This window comes from Bufo bufo, chromosome 5, assembly GCF_905171765.1.
Source record: "Bufo bufo chromosome 5, aBufBuf1.1, whole genome shotgun sequence".
In the NCBI taxonomy this organism is placed as follows: Eukaryota; Metazoa; Chordata; class Amphibia; order Anura; family Bufonidae; genus Bufo; species Bufo bufo.
In genome coordinates, this window is record NC_053393.1 from 405,979,889 (window position 1) to 405,993,412 (window position 13,524).

Sequence of the window (13,524 nt, forward strand, 5' to 3'; positions counted from 1 at the left end):
ATTTATAGAGGGGTGTGTCCCCAAAGGAGTGTAATACCTGTAGAACCTGAGCAATAGACCAATGGACCATTCTGGATCAGAAAGAGTAAGGATTATGTCAGCATAAAAGCTAGATTCTAGAAATGCCTTAGGAATTCAAATATTTGCTAAAACAGACATCTAGAGAGCATGTCCTCTTTAATTAAATGTACCATTACATGTATTTCCATGTCCATACCCATTGGGCACGTTCTCTATACAGTTTAATAGAGAAGTAGCTGTGCTCGTGCATCACTTTCTCTATTGAAGTCTCTGGAAGTTATTAAAAGAGCAAAGCTGGCAACACCTATAGACCTCAAATGAGATGATCATGGGCATCCTTTTCAGTGAACTGTATTGAGAGTGGAGCAGGCAGCAATGAGTGAAGGTAGAGTGGTTGTTAGACTCCTGTTTTCTTGACAGCTACAGTGCCTTGCAAAAGTATTCACCCACCTTGACTTTTTTTTGTGTTTTGTTACATTACAGCCTTAAAGAGGACCTTTCACTAGAATAAAAAATTTAAACTAAGCGTACAGACATGGAGAGCGGCACCCAGGGATCTCCCTGCACTTACTATTACCCCTGGGCGCTGCTCCGTTCTCCCGGTATAGGCTCCGGTATCTTCATATGTTCGGCTCAACCGGGTGGAGCCTGCCGGCGTCTCCTTCTCCCAGGCTGTAGCGCTGGCCAATCGCAGCGCTCAGCTCATAGCCTGAGAGAAAAAAAAAACTCTCAGGCTATGAGCTGAGCGCTGCGATTGGCCAGGGCTACAGCCTGGGAGAAGGAGACGCCGGCAGGCTCCACCCAGTTGAGCCGAACATATGAAGATACTGGAGCCTATACCGGGAGAACGGAGCGGCGCCCAGGGATAATAGTAAGTGCAGGGAGATCCCTGGGCGCCGCTGTATATGTCTGTATACTTAGTTTAGATTTTCTATTCTAGTGAAAGGTCCTCTTTAAGTTCAATGTTTTGTTAATCTGAATTTTATGTGAAGGATCAGAACACAATAGTCTAAGTTGGTGAAGTGAAATGAGAGAAATATATAAATAAAACTATTGCTTAGAAATAGAAAACAGAAAATTGGCATGTGCCTATGTATTCACCCCCTTTGTTAGGAAGCCCATAAAAAGCTCTGGTGCAACCAATTACCTTCATAAGTCACATAATTAGTGAAATGATGTCCACCTGTGTGCAATCTAAGTATCACAAGATCTGTCCTTACATATACACACCTTTTTTGAAAGGCCCCAGAGGCTGCAACACCTGAGCAAGAGGCATAACTAACCAAACACTGCCATGAAGACCAAGTAACTCTCCAAACAAGTAAGGGACACTGTTGTTGAGAAGTACAAGTCAGGGTTAGGTTTTAAAAAAATATCCAAATCTTTGATGATCCCCAAGAGCACCATCAAATCTATCAGAAAACTAAATGGAAAGAACATTGCACAACAGCAAACCTGCCAAGAGACGACCTCCCACCAAAACTCACGGACCGGGCAAGGAGGGCATTAATCCGAGAGGCAGCACAGAAACCTAAGGTAACCCTGGAGGAGCTGCAGAGTTCCACAGCAGAGACTGGAGTATCTGTACATAGGACGACAATAAGCCGTACGCTCCATAGAGTTGGGCTTTATGGCAGAGTGGCCAGAAGAAAGCCATTACTTTAAGCTAAAAACAAAAAGGCACATTGTGAGTTTGCAAAAAGGCATGTGGGAGACTCCCAAAATGTATGGAGGAAGGTGCTCTGGTCTGATGAGACTAAAATTAAACTTTTCGGCCATCATAGAAAACGCTATATATGGCGCAAACCCAACACATCACATCACCCAAAGAACACCATCCCCACAGTGAAACATGCTGGTGGCAGCAACATGCTGTGGGGATGTTTTTCTGCAGCCGGGACTGGGAAACTGGTCAGAGTTGAGGGAAAGATGGATGGTGCTAAATACAGGGATATTCTTGAGCAAAACCTGTACCACTCTGTGTGTGATTTGAGGCTAGGACAGAGGTTCACCTTCCAGCAGGACAATGACCTCAAACACACTGCTAAAGCAACACTTGAGTGGTTTAAGGGGAAACATGTAAATGTGTTGGAATGGCCTAGTCAAAGCCCAGATCTCAATCCAATAGAAAATCTGTGGTCAGACTTAATTGCTGTTCACAAGCGCGAAACATCCAACTTGAAGGAGCTGGAGCAGATTTGCGAGGAGGAATGGGCAAAAATCCCAGTGATAAGATGTGGCAAGCTCATAGAGACTTATCCAAAGCGACTTGGAGCTGTGATTGCTGCAAAAGGTGGTTCTACAAAGTATTGAACTTAGGGGGGTGAATAGTTATGCACATTGACTTTTTCTGTTATTTTGTCCTATTTGTTGTTTGCTTCGCAATAAAAAAAAACCACATCTTCATTGCTCTTACCGTAAATAATCCTCTTCTATATTTGTGTACAAACCTTCTTTCCTCCAGACGCAATGGATGAGCCCTCGTCACAGTCGAATAGATGATTGGAGAGATCTCTGTACTGACCCCTGATATATTTATACATAGTTATTAGATCTCCCCTCAGTCATCTTTTTTCTAAAGTGAATAACCCTAATTTTGATAATCTTTCTGGGTACTGTAGTCCACCCATTCCAGTTATTACTTTAGTTGCCCTCCTCTGAACCCTCTCCAGCTCTGCTATGTCTGCCTTGTTCACAGGAGCCCAGAACTGTACACAGTACTCCATGTGTGGTCTCTGACTAGTGATTTGTAAAGTGGCAGGTCCATGTTCTCATCACGGGCATCTATTCAACCCATTATCTTATTGGCCTTGGCAACAGCTGCCTGACACTGGATTCTACAACTTAGTTTGCGGTTCACTAAATGTCCTAGGTCCTTTTCTATGTCAGTGTTACCCAGTGTTTTACCATTTAGTGTGTACTGGTAACTTGCATTATTCCTTCCCATGTGCATAACCTTACATTTGTCAGTGTTTAACCTTATCTGCCACTTCTCTGCCCAAGCCTCCAATCTATCCAGATACATATGCACCCATATACTGTCCTCTTCCATGTTAATTACGTTACAGTGTAGTGTCATCTGCAAAAATTGATATTAAACTGTGCAAGCCTTCTACAAGATCATTTATAAATATATTGAAGAGAATAGGGCTAATACTGACCCCTGAAGAACCCCGCTAGTGACAGTGACCCAATCTGAGTGTGTACCATTAATAACCACCCTGTTTTCTGTCACGGAGCCAGTTACTTACCCACATACAGACATTTTCACCCAGTCCAAGCATTCTCATTTTATATACTAATCTTTTATGTGGTACTATATCAAACGCTTTGGAGAAGTCCAGATATACGACATCCATTGATTCGCCGCGGTCAAGTCTAGAACTTAGCTCCTCATAGAAACTGATTAAATTAGTTTGACATGACCGATCCCTCATTAAGCCATGCTGATATGGCGTTATTTGCTTACTTTCACTGAGGTACTCCAAGATAGCATCTTTTAGAAAACCTTCAGTTTACCCACGACAGATGAATAAATACAAATAAAAATGGAATGAAATGATTTGCAAATCTCATCGACCCATATTTTATTCCCAATATAACACAAGACACATATCAGACATTGTGTCTATTAAGTTTGAGACAGCACGCCAAAGGAATGATTTCAAAAACTCTGCTTTTATTCATTCAAATTTCAACACCAGTGGAACATTTATTGCAATGCTTCGGACCCTTCTTCAGGCTACAAAACTATAAAGATGCACAATCAGAATACATAAAACATGATCATTACTTGATAAAAAAAAATTGAAAATGCACTTAATTACAAAGAAAAGAAAAAAAATAATTGCATGATTAGAACAAATATTCATTTACATGATTGATAACTATGGCAGTAAATCATAATTAGAAAATTTAATACCATGATCAGCTTAAAATAATATACATAATTTCATTATAGTGATATACATGATGTGTAATCATATAACATGATTCAATGACATTATGACATAATTCAAAAAAAAGGGAGAAGAACAACAAAACAATGGCATGATTACATGGCCTAGTGATATTGAGATATAAAGTACTATCAAAATATCACAGGGCTAAACATGACACAAATTAGGGATCGAGTGTCAGAAGGAAAAAAAAATTGCCACAGGACCAAATGCACTTGAGTACACATATATAGCTACAAGGCAAATATCCAACTGCCTATTATATTGAATTTTATTTCCTAAGTGATCTCACAATATCTCGAGCCGAAATCCTGGGTTAATATACCCATCAGCAAGTGACAGAAAGAGAGCCATTAGGATGCAGTGGAATAAACATCACACGAACTTCATAGGAAAATCTTAGTCAATGGTCACTGAAGACCAGCATACATAGCGATCATGAATCTGCAACAAAGCTTATAAAAAATAAATATAGCTACCTGTGTCTGAGGGAGTTCGGATTCGCCATGGGTTTATAAAGTAATTTGTTCTAATCATGCGCAAATTTTTTATTTTCTTTGTACTTAAGTGCATTTTCAATTTTTTTCAAGTGATGATCATGTTTTATGTATTCTGATTGAGCTTCTTTATCTTTTTGAAGCCTGAAGAAGGGCACCAAAATTGGGCCCGAAACATTGCAATAAATGTTCCACTGGTGTTGAAATTTGAATCAATAAAAGTAGAGTTTTTGAAATCATTCCTTTGGCGTGCTGTCTCAAACTTAATAGACAGGATATATACAGATTTCTGTGGTGCAAGGAATCAACCTGGGACGTGCACCCATAAAAGGCGTTAGTGGATGAGTGCTGTGGTCTTATTCTGATTCACAACATATGAACGTGAGACATTTTACCATTACATGAATAAAATGAACTTATTTAGAACTTGATGGCAGGAACACATCTCAAAAAATTTTGGACAGGAGAAACAAAATGCTGGAAAACTAAGTTGTACCAATACAAAACAACTGGAGAAGCAACTAACAAACTACCGGTAAGTCACAAAACTGGGTGTAAAAAGAGTATGTTAAACTTAAAAGCAAATATGGGCAGAGGTTCAACAATCTGCAAAAAACTGCATCTAAAAATTGTGGGACAATTTGGGGAAAATGTACCTAAACGTAAAATTGTGAAGATTTTGAATATCCCACCATATGCAGCACCTAATATCATCAAAAGATTCAACGAATCTTTAGAAATCCATGTGCGCAGGGGACAAGGTCAACTGTCAATATTGGATGCTCGTGATCTACAGGACCACAGTTGGCAATGCATTAAAAATAAGCATGATTCTGTACATGAGATCACTGCATGGGCTCAGGAACCCTTCCAGAAATCATTGTATGTTAACATAGTTTGCCATGCAATCCACAAATGTAAGTTAAAGCTGCATCATGCAAAGAAGAAGCCATATGTCAACACGATCCAGAAACACAACCATCTTCTTTGGGCCAATGATCATTTAAAATGGACTGAGGCAAAATAGAAAACTTTATGGTCAGAAGAATCAAAATTCCTTTTGGAAACCACAGATATTGTGTCCTGTGGACTTAGGGTGCATTCACATGACCGTGTAAATGAGTCCACAACCGGTGCGGACCTATTCATTTCAACGGGGCCACAAAAGATGTGGACAGCACACTGTGTGCTGTCCACATCCATTGTTCCGCGGCCCCTCAAAAAATATAGAGCATATCCTATTCTTGACCGCAAAATGCAGAGCGAGGTATCCGTGTTTTGCAGATCCGCAATTTGGGGACCATGAAACACTTACAGTAGTGTGAATGCACCCTAAAGAGGAGAGGGTCATCCAGCTTGTCATCAGCACCCAGTACAAAGTCCTGTATCTCTGATGGTATGGGGTTGAATTTGTACCTATAGTGTGGGCAGCTTACACATCTGGAAAGGCACTATCAATGCTGAACAATATACAGAGGTTTTAGAACAACATATGCTCCCATACAATGTGTATTTCAGGGAAGGCCTTGCATAGATCAGCAAGACAATGCTAAATCACATACTAAATCCATCATAACAGCAAGGCTTCGCAGAAGAAGAATCCGGGTCCCGAAATGGCCTGCTTGCGGTCCAGACCTTTCACCAACATTAAACATTTGGCACATCATGAAACTGAAAATCCGGCAAAGACCCAGGACTGTTGATCAGCTGGAATCCTACATCAGACAAGAATGAAACAACATTCTTCTCCAAAAACTCCAGCAAAATTGGTCTCCTCTCTTCCCACTTGTTTACAAACTGCTGTTAAAAGAAGAGGGGATGCTACACAGTGGGAGACATGGCCCTGTCCCAACTTTTTTGAAATGCGATGCTGCCATCAAGTTCTAAATGAGTTAATTTTTTAATGAAATTGTAAAATGCTTTACCTTCAGCATCTTGTATACCAGCAACTAGTGGGTGCAGAACTCAAAATATATACAAGCAACTGATGGGTGCTACACTGCCATACCTGGAGATAACCATGCAACACTAAAGAAAAGTGGTAGGCAATACATTTGAGCACACCAAAGGCAAAAATAAAAGATATTATCAAGCTTTATTAAAGTCCCAAATGCATACCATATATAACTAACACCATAAAAATATTTAAAATAAAACACACATGGGGGTTGCCATGGTAAGCCATCACCCACTCCCTGTACCCCAGAATCACAACAAATGTGAAGGACAGGTCAGTACAGGTTAATGTGTAAGACAAGCATGGCCCAAGTAAACATATTGAAAGCACAAAATACAAAATAATTATCAACCTATAATACCATGTGCCCAGCAGCTCAATCTGACCCCGGGAGGAAGAAAGTACCCTATGCTAATCGCCAGCAAACTGGCTTCGTCAGGGGTCACCTTCAGTATCTGATATGTGTTCTATGATTACTGTGAGTAAAATATATGTTTATGCAATTTGCTCATTGTTGCATTGTTTTTATTTACATGTATTTTAATTTTACACAGCACCCCAACTTTTTTGGGAATTGGGGTTGTAGTCTTAGGGTAGTCACATTTTTCCATTACGGGTGTTTACCATGCAGAATAAATATATAAATAAATAATTTACAGATGTGATGCTACCAAATATATTTATTTTTTGTTTCTTTTCATATGTAAATTTGGAAAGAAAGTGATTTAAATTTTTTATACTTTTTTAAATGTTTAAAAAATGTTTTTCCTTTTTTTAGTTCCTATAGGGGACTTTACTATAGCAGTCTGTGGTACTTGTGATGTCTTCCTATTAAGCAATGCCACAGGATACTTACATAACAGGCCTGCCTGGAAGTCATTATAAGGGCCTAGGTTGCCAAGACAACTGATCGGCACCCTGCGACTTCACCTCATAGAGGGGGAGCGATCAAAGGACAAGATGAGTCTGGTCAATGAGGGGGGGTTGTCAACTGTATTAATAGTCAAAGCTGAATTCCATGTATGGGATAGTTGTCAAATTAAAACGTAACCTTTAATCATTCCACTAAAATATATAGTGTACACAGACACAAAAATAGACTAGATAATTCCTGAAACATAACTGTTGGTACACGGCGGTACCATAGTGCATGGCAGCTGTTGTCCTACCACGTCCTGGAATGAACACAAAGACGTTGGCATAGTCCTTTTTAATGAAGTTCAGATGGTCATTCTGGTTTTTCTTGTACAGGATTCCAGTAGGGGTATATTTTAGTAGATTGATCAAGGGCTATGTTTTAATTTGACAACTATCTCATATATGAACTTCACCTTTGAGTATTAGTATATTATTCCGGTGATTCATTTTTTTCACTCCATTTAGTGAAATCAGTCACTCTTACAGTAGGTTTTCAACTGTATAACACTGAAAGCTCTTGAGCCCGTGGCGCTCCATATACCCTTTCTGCCATTTTGACTAGTGATGAGCGGCAGGGGTAAAATTCGAATTTGTGATATTTCGCAAATATTTGGCCAAATATTCGCCATATATTCGCGAATTCGAGAATTGGTTATCTCCAGTCATTCATTTCTTGATTGCAAAAATCTGCAATTGAAAAATTTGCAATCAACACTACTCCTAAAGTCAAAGATATTGCAGCCTTCTCATTGGCCCACAAGCTAGAAGGAGGGAGGGATCATGTGTACTGATTTAAAAAAAAAAATTGAATATTCGAAATTCCGAATTTTCAAAGTGCCGATATGCGCAAATGCAAATATTCGTGATCAACACTAATTTGGACGTACATGTACGTCAAATGTTGAAAACGGGATAAAATATAATACCACGTCTGGTAGCCTAAACTTCCAAGGTTCATTAACATTGAATGACTTCATCCTTAATTAACTTGCATTATTCCAAAATTTTGGAAATACAGTACTAAATCGACTTTTCTGAGTGTTTCATTGTGGAACAGTTTACTTGGATCTGGAAACAGAAGGCAAAAGGCTTATGACAAATTAGTTTAGTTCTCCAATTTATATGCATTCATTATGTATTCCAGAATTCTTACAGCACTTTCATTTCATAAAGTCTGTTCCATTTTGACAATGCTCTCATATCTATGTGTCTGAGTGATTACATTTTACAGAACTGTTTAGTGCATATTGTGAGTCAAAGCAAGACAGAATTCAATAGCCTGCTCTGAGACTTACCCATAATGGGTTTTATAAAGATGAAAAGGCTGGAGAAGCATTGATTCAAGTTCACTTCAAATCTGACTTCAACAGGGAACCTCTATTCACTCAGCAATAACAAACTGGCGAAAGGAATGAAGCTCTTTTTATTTAGTCCTCATTTTGATTTTTCAGACAAACTGTCTGAACAATGTTATTTTTCCCAGCAGTGGAATTGGGAAAGAAATTTTGGCTGAAGGTAAAGTAAATGAATGTGCCAATGTCCACATAGATGAATGAGCTTCACACAATTATAAACAGCGGCGTACAAAATCAAAATGGCAAAATAGAAAAAGGTTTGCTCAGATTTGTTTTCCCCTTGATGTATAAACATTTTGAAAATACCAATACCAATTTATCTTGCATGGATTACCCTAGGTTTGCTCTTCATAAAGATTATCAGAAGCGTAAATGTAGCAGCTGTCAGTGAGGGACTAGTGTATTACTCACAAAGAATTGCCAAACAAACACAGCCAAAACAGAAAAATCTAACTTCATACAAAATGGTCATGAAATGGTCTGGTCTGAGTACTGACAGGCCTCCTAGCCCTTCTCTTTTCAGGTTAGGGCCATTTCAGCCTTAAAGGGGTTCTCCAGGAATTTGATATTGATGGCTTATCCTCAAAATAGGCCTTCAATACCAGATCCGTGGAATTCAGACCCCCGACAATCAGCTGAAGAGGCAGCTGACCTCACTGGAGCACTGCGGCCTTCTCACAGCTTACCAAGCACAGGGCCATACAGGCCCATTCATTTAAATTTGACTGAGCTGCTCCTAGGCCACAAGAACGATGTACGGTGAGGTCACTGGCCTAAGAAGAAGCCTAAACACTCACAGAGCACAAAGCCTCTTCGAAGAGCTGATCGGAGGGGATGCGAGGAGTCACACCCCTGCTGATATAATATTGATGACCTATTCTGAGGATATGCCATCAATATCAAAATGCCAAGGAACCCCTTTAAATAGAATGCTACTCGACTCTGAGACAGGTTGCCTGGGATGCACTGCCTCATAATACTATTTAGAAGGTAGTCCTACTTGAGGTTATTGGGCAACACCTTAAATTGTCCACTAGCAGAATATTGGGGATTATTTGAAGGGGTTTTCTCACAGTAAACATGCTACAAAACTACAGCCCCCTCACTGACGGGGTGGTGCTCCCATGGATGCTGATGTAGGGAAACATGACCACATCACTGGTCTCTATTGAATAACACTGCACATGGCATTAGAAACTAAAGAAAGCAAAATATTACACAATGGAAACGACTAATGTACTAGTCGTGCCCTTCCATTGTTGACCATGTTCCACACCGGAGCACCATTTAGTCAGTGAAGAGACTATATTGAAAAGGGGGACTGTACTTCCCATATGAGAACATTAGGCCAGATTCCCTTATATCATCAAAATAGTGTAGTTTACAGCGCTTTTGGAAAATTTGTGATAGGCTGGTCAACCCTCCCCTCTGATCTAAGTAACGGACTGGTCTTCAGTAAGGAGAACACTAGAGCAGTCACCCTAGAGTAAAGGAAAGGGGCCATGGAGCATTCAGTGCAGACAGCCTGGGATTCTGCAAATGACAAGAATGCCATGGGGCACCTGAGATTGCAGCATGAAGGGGAATAAAGAGGACTCCCCTTAAATATAAAGGAAAAATACTGGTCAAATCCTCACTATGTGAAAGTGGCATAAAGCCCTGAGCTTCAGCGATCATACACTCTAAATTCACTGGTAATATCCATATTCAAAGAAGCAGCCTTCACAAGGTGATTGCACCATTGGGAGGGGTTGTATTATCACCTTACTGATGAACCATGTTACAGCTGCTTCTCACAGAAGGGGAGCATTCCCTGCTCCATTCTGCTGCTTCTAGCAAGTGTTTTGCTACCTGACCCTACAGCTGGATTCACTGCTACACTGCTCATTACTGTAATATAATATCCTCCATGCTGCAGTTTCTAAGGGTGTGCTACAGAAAGATAGGGGAGCAGGATCTCTTCTTCTCTGTGTGCCTTGTATAGATGTCATACCAGCTAGTCTTCTCCCCACATGGGCTAAGCTCAGAACAATTAGAGATAGAGAAAATGTCTGATAAATACAGGATAACAGTCATATGATGGTCAGATATGTTATGATTCCTCATATGCACACCTATGACAGCCTATTCTGAAAAGTCACCTGAGCAGTGGTTTGTGTGCTGTTTGCATCCATGCAGCTGCTCCGCAAATGATAGAACATGTCCTATTCTTGTCCATTCTGCGGGCAATAGGCATTTTTACAAAGACATTGCAGCATGCACATACAGGCTGGTGTCTGTGTTTTTTAGATCCACTGTTTGCGGACCGCAAAACAAATATGGTTGTGTGCGTGTGGCCTTAGGGTTCTGACCAGTTGGGCATATTTCCATTATTTGAAAAATTTTTAATGCCATACAGTTGCTAGCTAATTGAAACATGATTTAAATCATTAGAGAAAAAAAATGTTGATATCAGTGGCCTGCAGTATGATATTAACCTTGCTGAATACAAAGTAACACCCAATGTAATAATTTGGCTTTATAATGTAACTTAAAGGGGTTTTATGGGAGTAGAATATTGATGACCCATCATATCTGATCAACTCCCGTCACTCCCGCCGATCAGCTGTTTTGTAGAGGCTGTGGCGCCCTGGTGAACACTGTGGCCTCTTCCTAGGTCAGTGATATCACATTCATCAGTCACGTGGCCTATGTGCAGCTCAGTCCCATTCAAGTGAATGCGCCTGAGCTGCAATATTAAGCTCAGCCGCTGTATAATGTATTCAAGGAAACAGGTCGGCACTTCACCTTTAGGTGCACGCTGCACGGGAAAGGAGCAATCTCCAGTAGATACAAAAGATAAATCCCAGCAGCTGTGTCTTTCAAATAAGCTTCTTTTTTATTTTTTCTTCATAAAGCAGAAAGTCCTACAACCAGGACGCGTTTCGGCATGCAAGCCTTTTTCAACAGGTACATCCATAAAATAAATCAAAACTTATATATAGGGTCTAGTTCAGCCCATTCATGACGTCTCCACCCAGTGGGTGGTATTTTAAATGAATAATTAATCAATCAATTAATGAATTAATTAATGATAGCAGGTGAAAAAACAAAGCAACATATGTCATGGGTTATATTCTACCTTATTGGAGAATCTATATATCCTTTTCATCACATGGCAGCGGTCTAAAAAGAATACATGAAAATATAATAAATGTATCTATATATTTCAAATATTATGCAACAACAAAATCTCATAAATGTGCGACCTCATACTCCCTATTAAGTCCCCTTGGATGCAGTGTATCCAGGGTATGGATCCAAAAAGCCTCTCTTCTGAGGAGAAGCCTTTTGACATCCCCCCCTCTCCTTGGTCTCTTTACCTGTTCTAATATTTGAAAACGTAACTGTGCAACAGTATGTTTGTATTCCTCAAAGTGACATGGAACCGGTAACATGAGTTTTTTTGTCCTGATATCAGATTTATGTTTACTGATGCGATCCTTCACTGCCTGCATTGTCTCACCCACATATAATAGGCCGCAAGGACATTTAATAAGGTATATAACATTTGCGGAATCACAGGTAAAAAAAACCTTTATTCCAAAACTTTTACCAGTATGAGGATGATGAAACGAAGGACCTTTAATTACATGTGAGCACTGGAGACAATGCAGGCAGGGAAATGTACCCATCCGCGGCGAGGATATCCGCTGTTGTTTCAATATTGCTTTTGTACTGCCTAAGTCTGCATGAACCAATTTGTCACGATAGTTCAAATTCTTTTTGTTGCAGATGAGAGGTGAGTGTTTAAATTCATCAACCTCAGGGTACGCTTTATTTAACAGGTGCCAATGCTTCCTGACTATATTATCAATACCTGTATTGAATGGATGGAATTTATGGATAAAAGCTATCCTGGATTTACCTCCATCTAATGAGGCCCTCACCCCTTCCATCCCTTCTCTAGCTGTTTTCAGAATAGTCAATGGATAACCACGTTCACAAAATCTCTCTGTCATTTCAGTGATCCTTATTTTTTGTACAGCCGGGTCTGAGACTATTCTTTCTACTCTCTGATATTGTGATTTGGGAATGGCTTTTTTAAGGGACAATGGGTGGGCACTCTTATAATGTAATATACTGTTTCTATCCGTGACCTTACGATAAATGTCAGTGGATAAATGACCCCCAAGGTTTTTGATGACTTTAGTGTCTAAAAAGCTCACCTGGTTTACGTCACAGGTAACTGTGAACTGTAGACCCTCAACTGCAATATTTAAATCATTCATGAAATCAGATAGGGTCTCCCGGGACCCCGCCCATATGCAAAAAATGTCGTCCACAAATCTTTTCCAAATAATAGCGTTTTTTTGAAATAGCTTATTATTGTATACATATTTTTCTTCAAATGACGACATAAAGAGATTTGCATAGGGCGGGGCCACGTTAGACCCCATCGCGGTGCCACGCCTCTGTAGGTAGAACGCATCCATAAATAAAAAATAATTTTTATAAAGAACCAAATTTAATAACTCAAGAAAAAATTCTTGCTCTATTGTCGTGTAATTCGTTTTATTGAGTGCGGCTGAAACTGCCTGTATGCCCTCCTGATGGCCAATGGGAGACCCTATCTGATTTCATGAATGATTTAAATATTGCAGTTGAGGGTCTACAGTTCACAGTTACCTGTGACGTAAACCAGGTGAGCTTTTTAGACACTAAAGTCATCAAAAACCTTGGGGGTCATTTATCCACTGACATTTATCGTAAGGTCACGGATAGAAACAGTATATTACATTATAAGAGTGCCCACCCATTGTCCCTTAAAAAAGCCA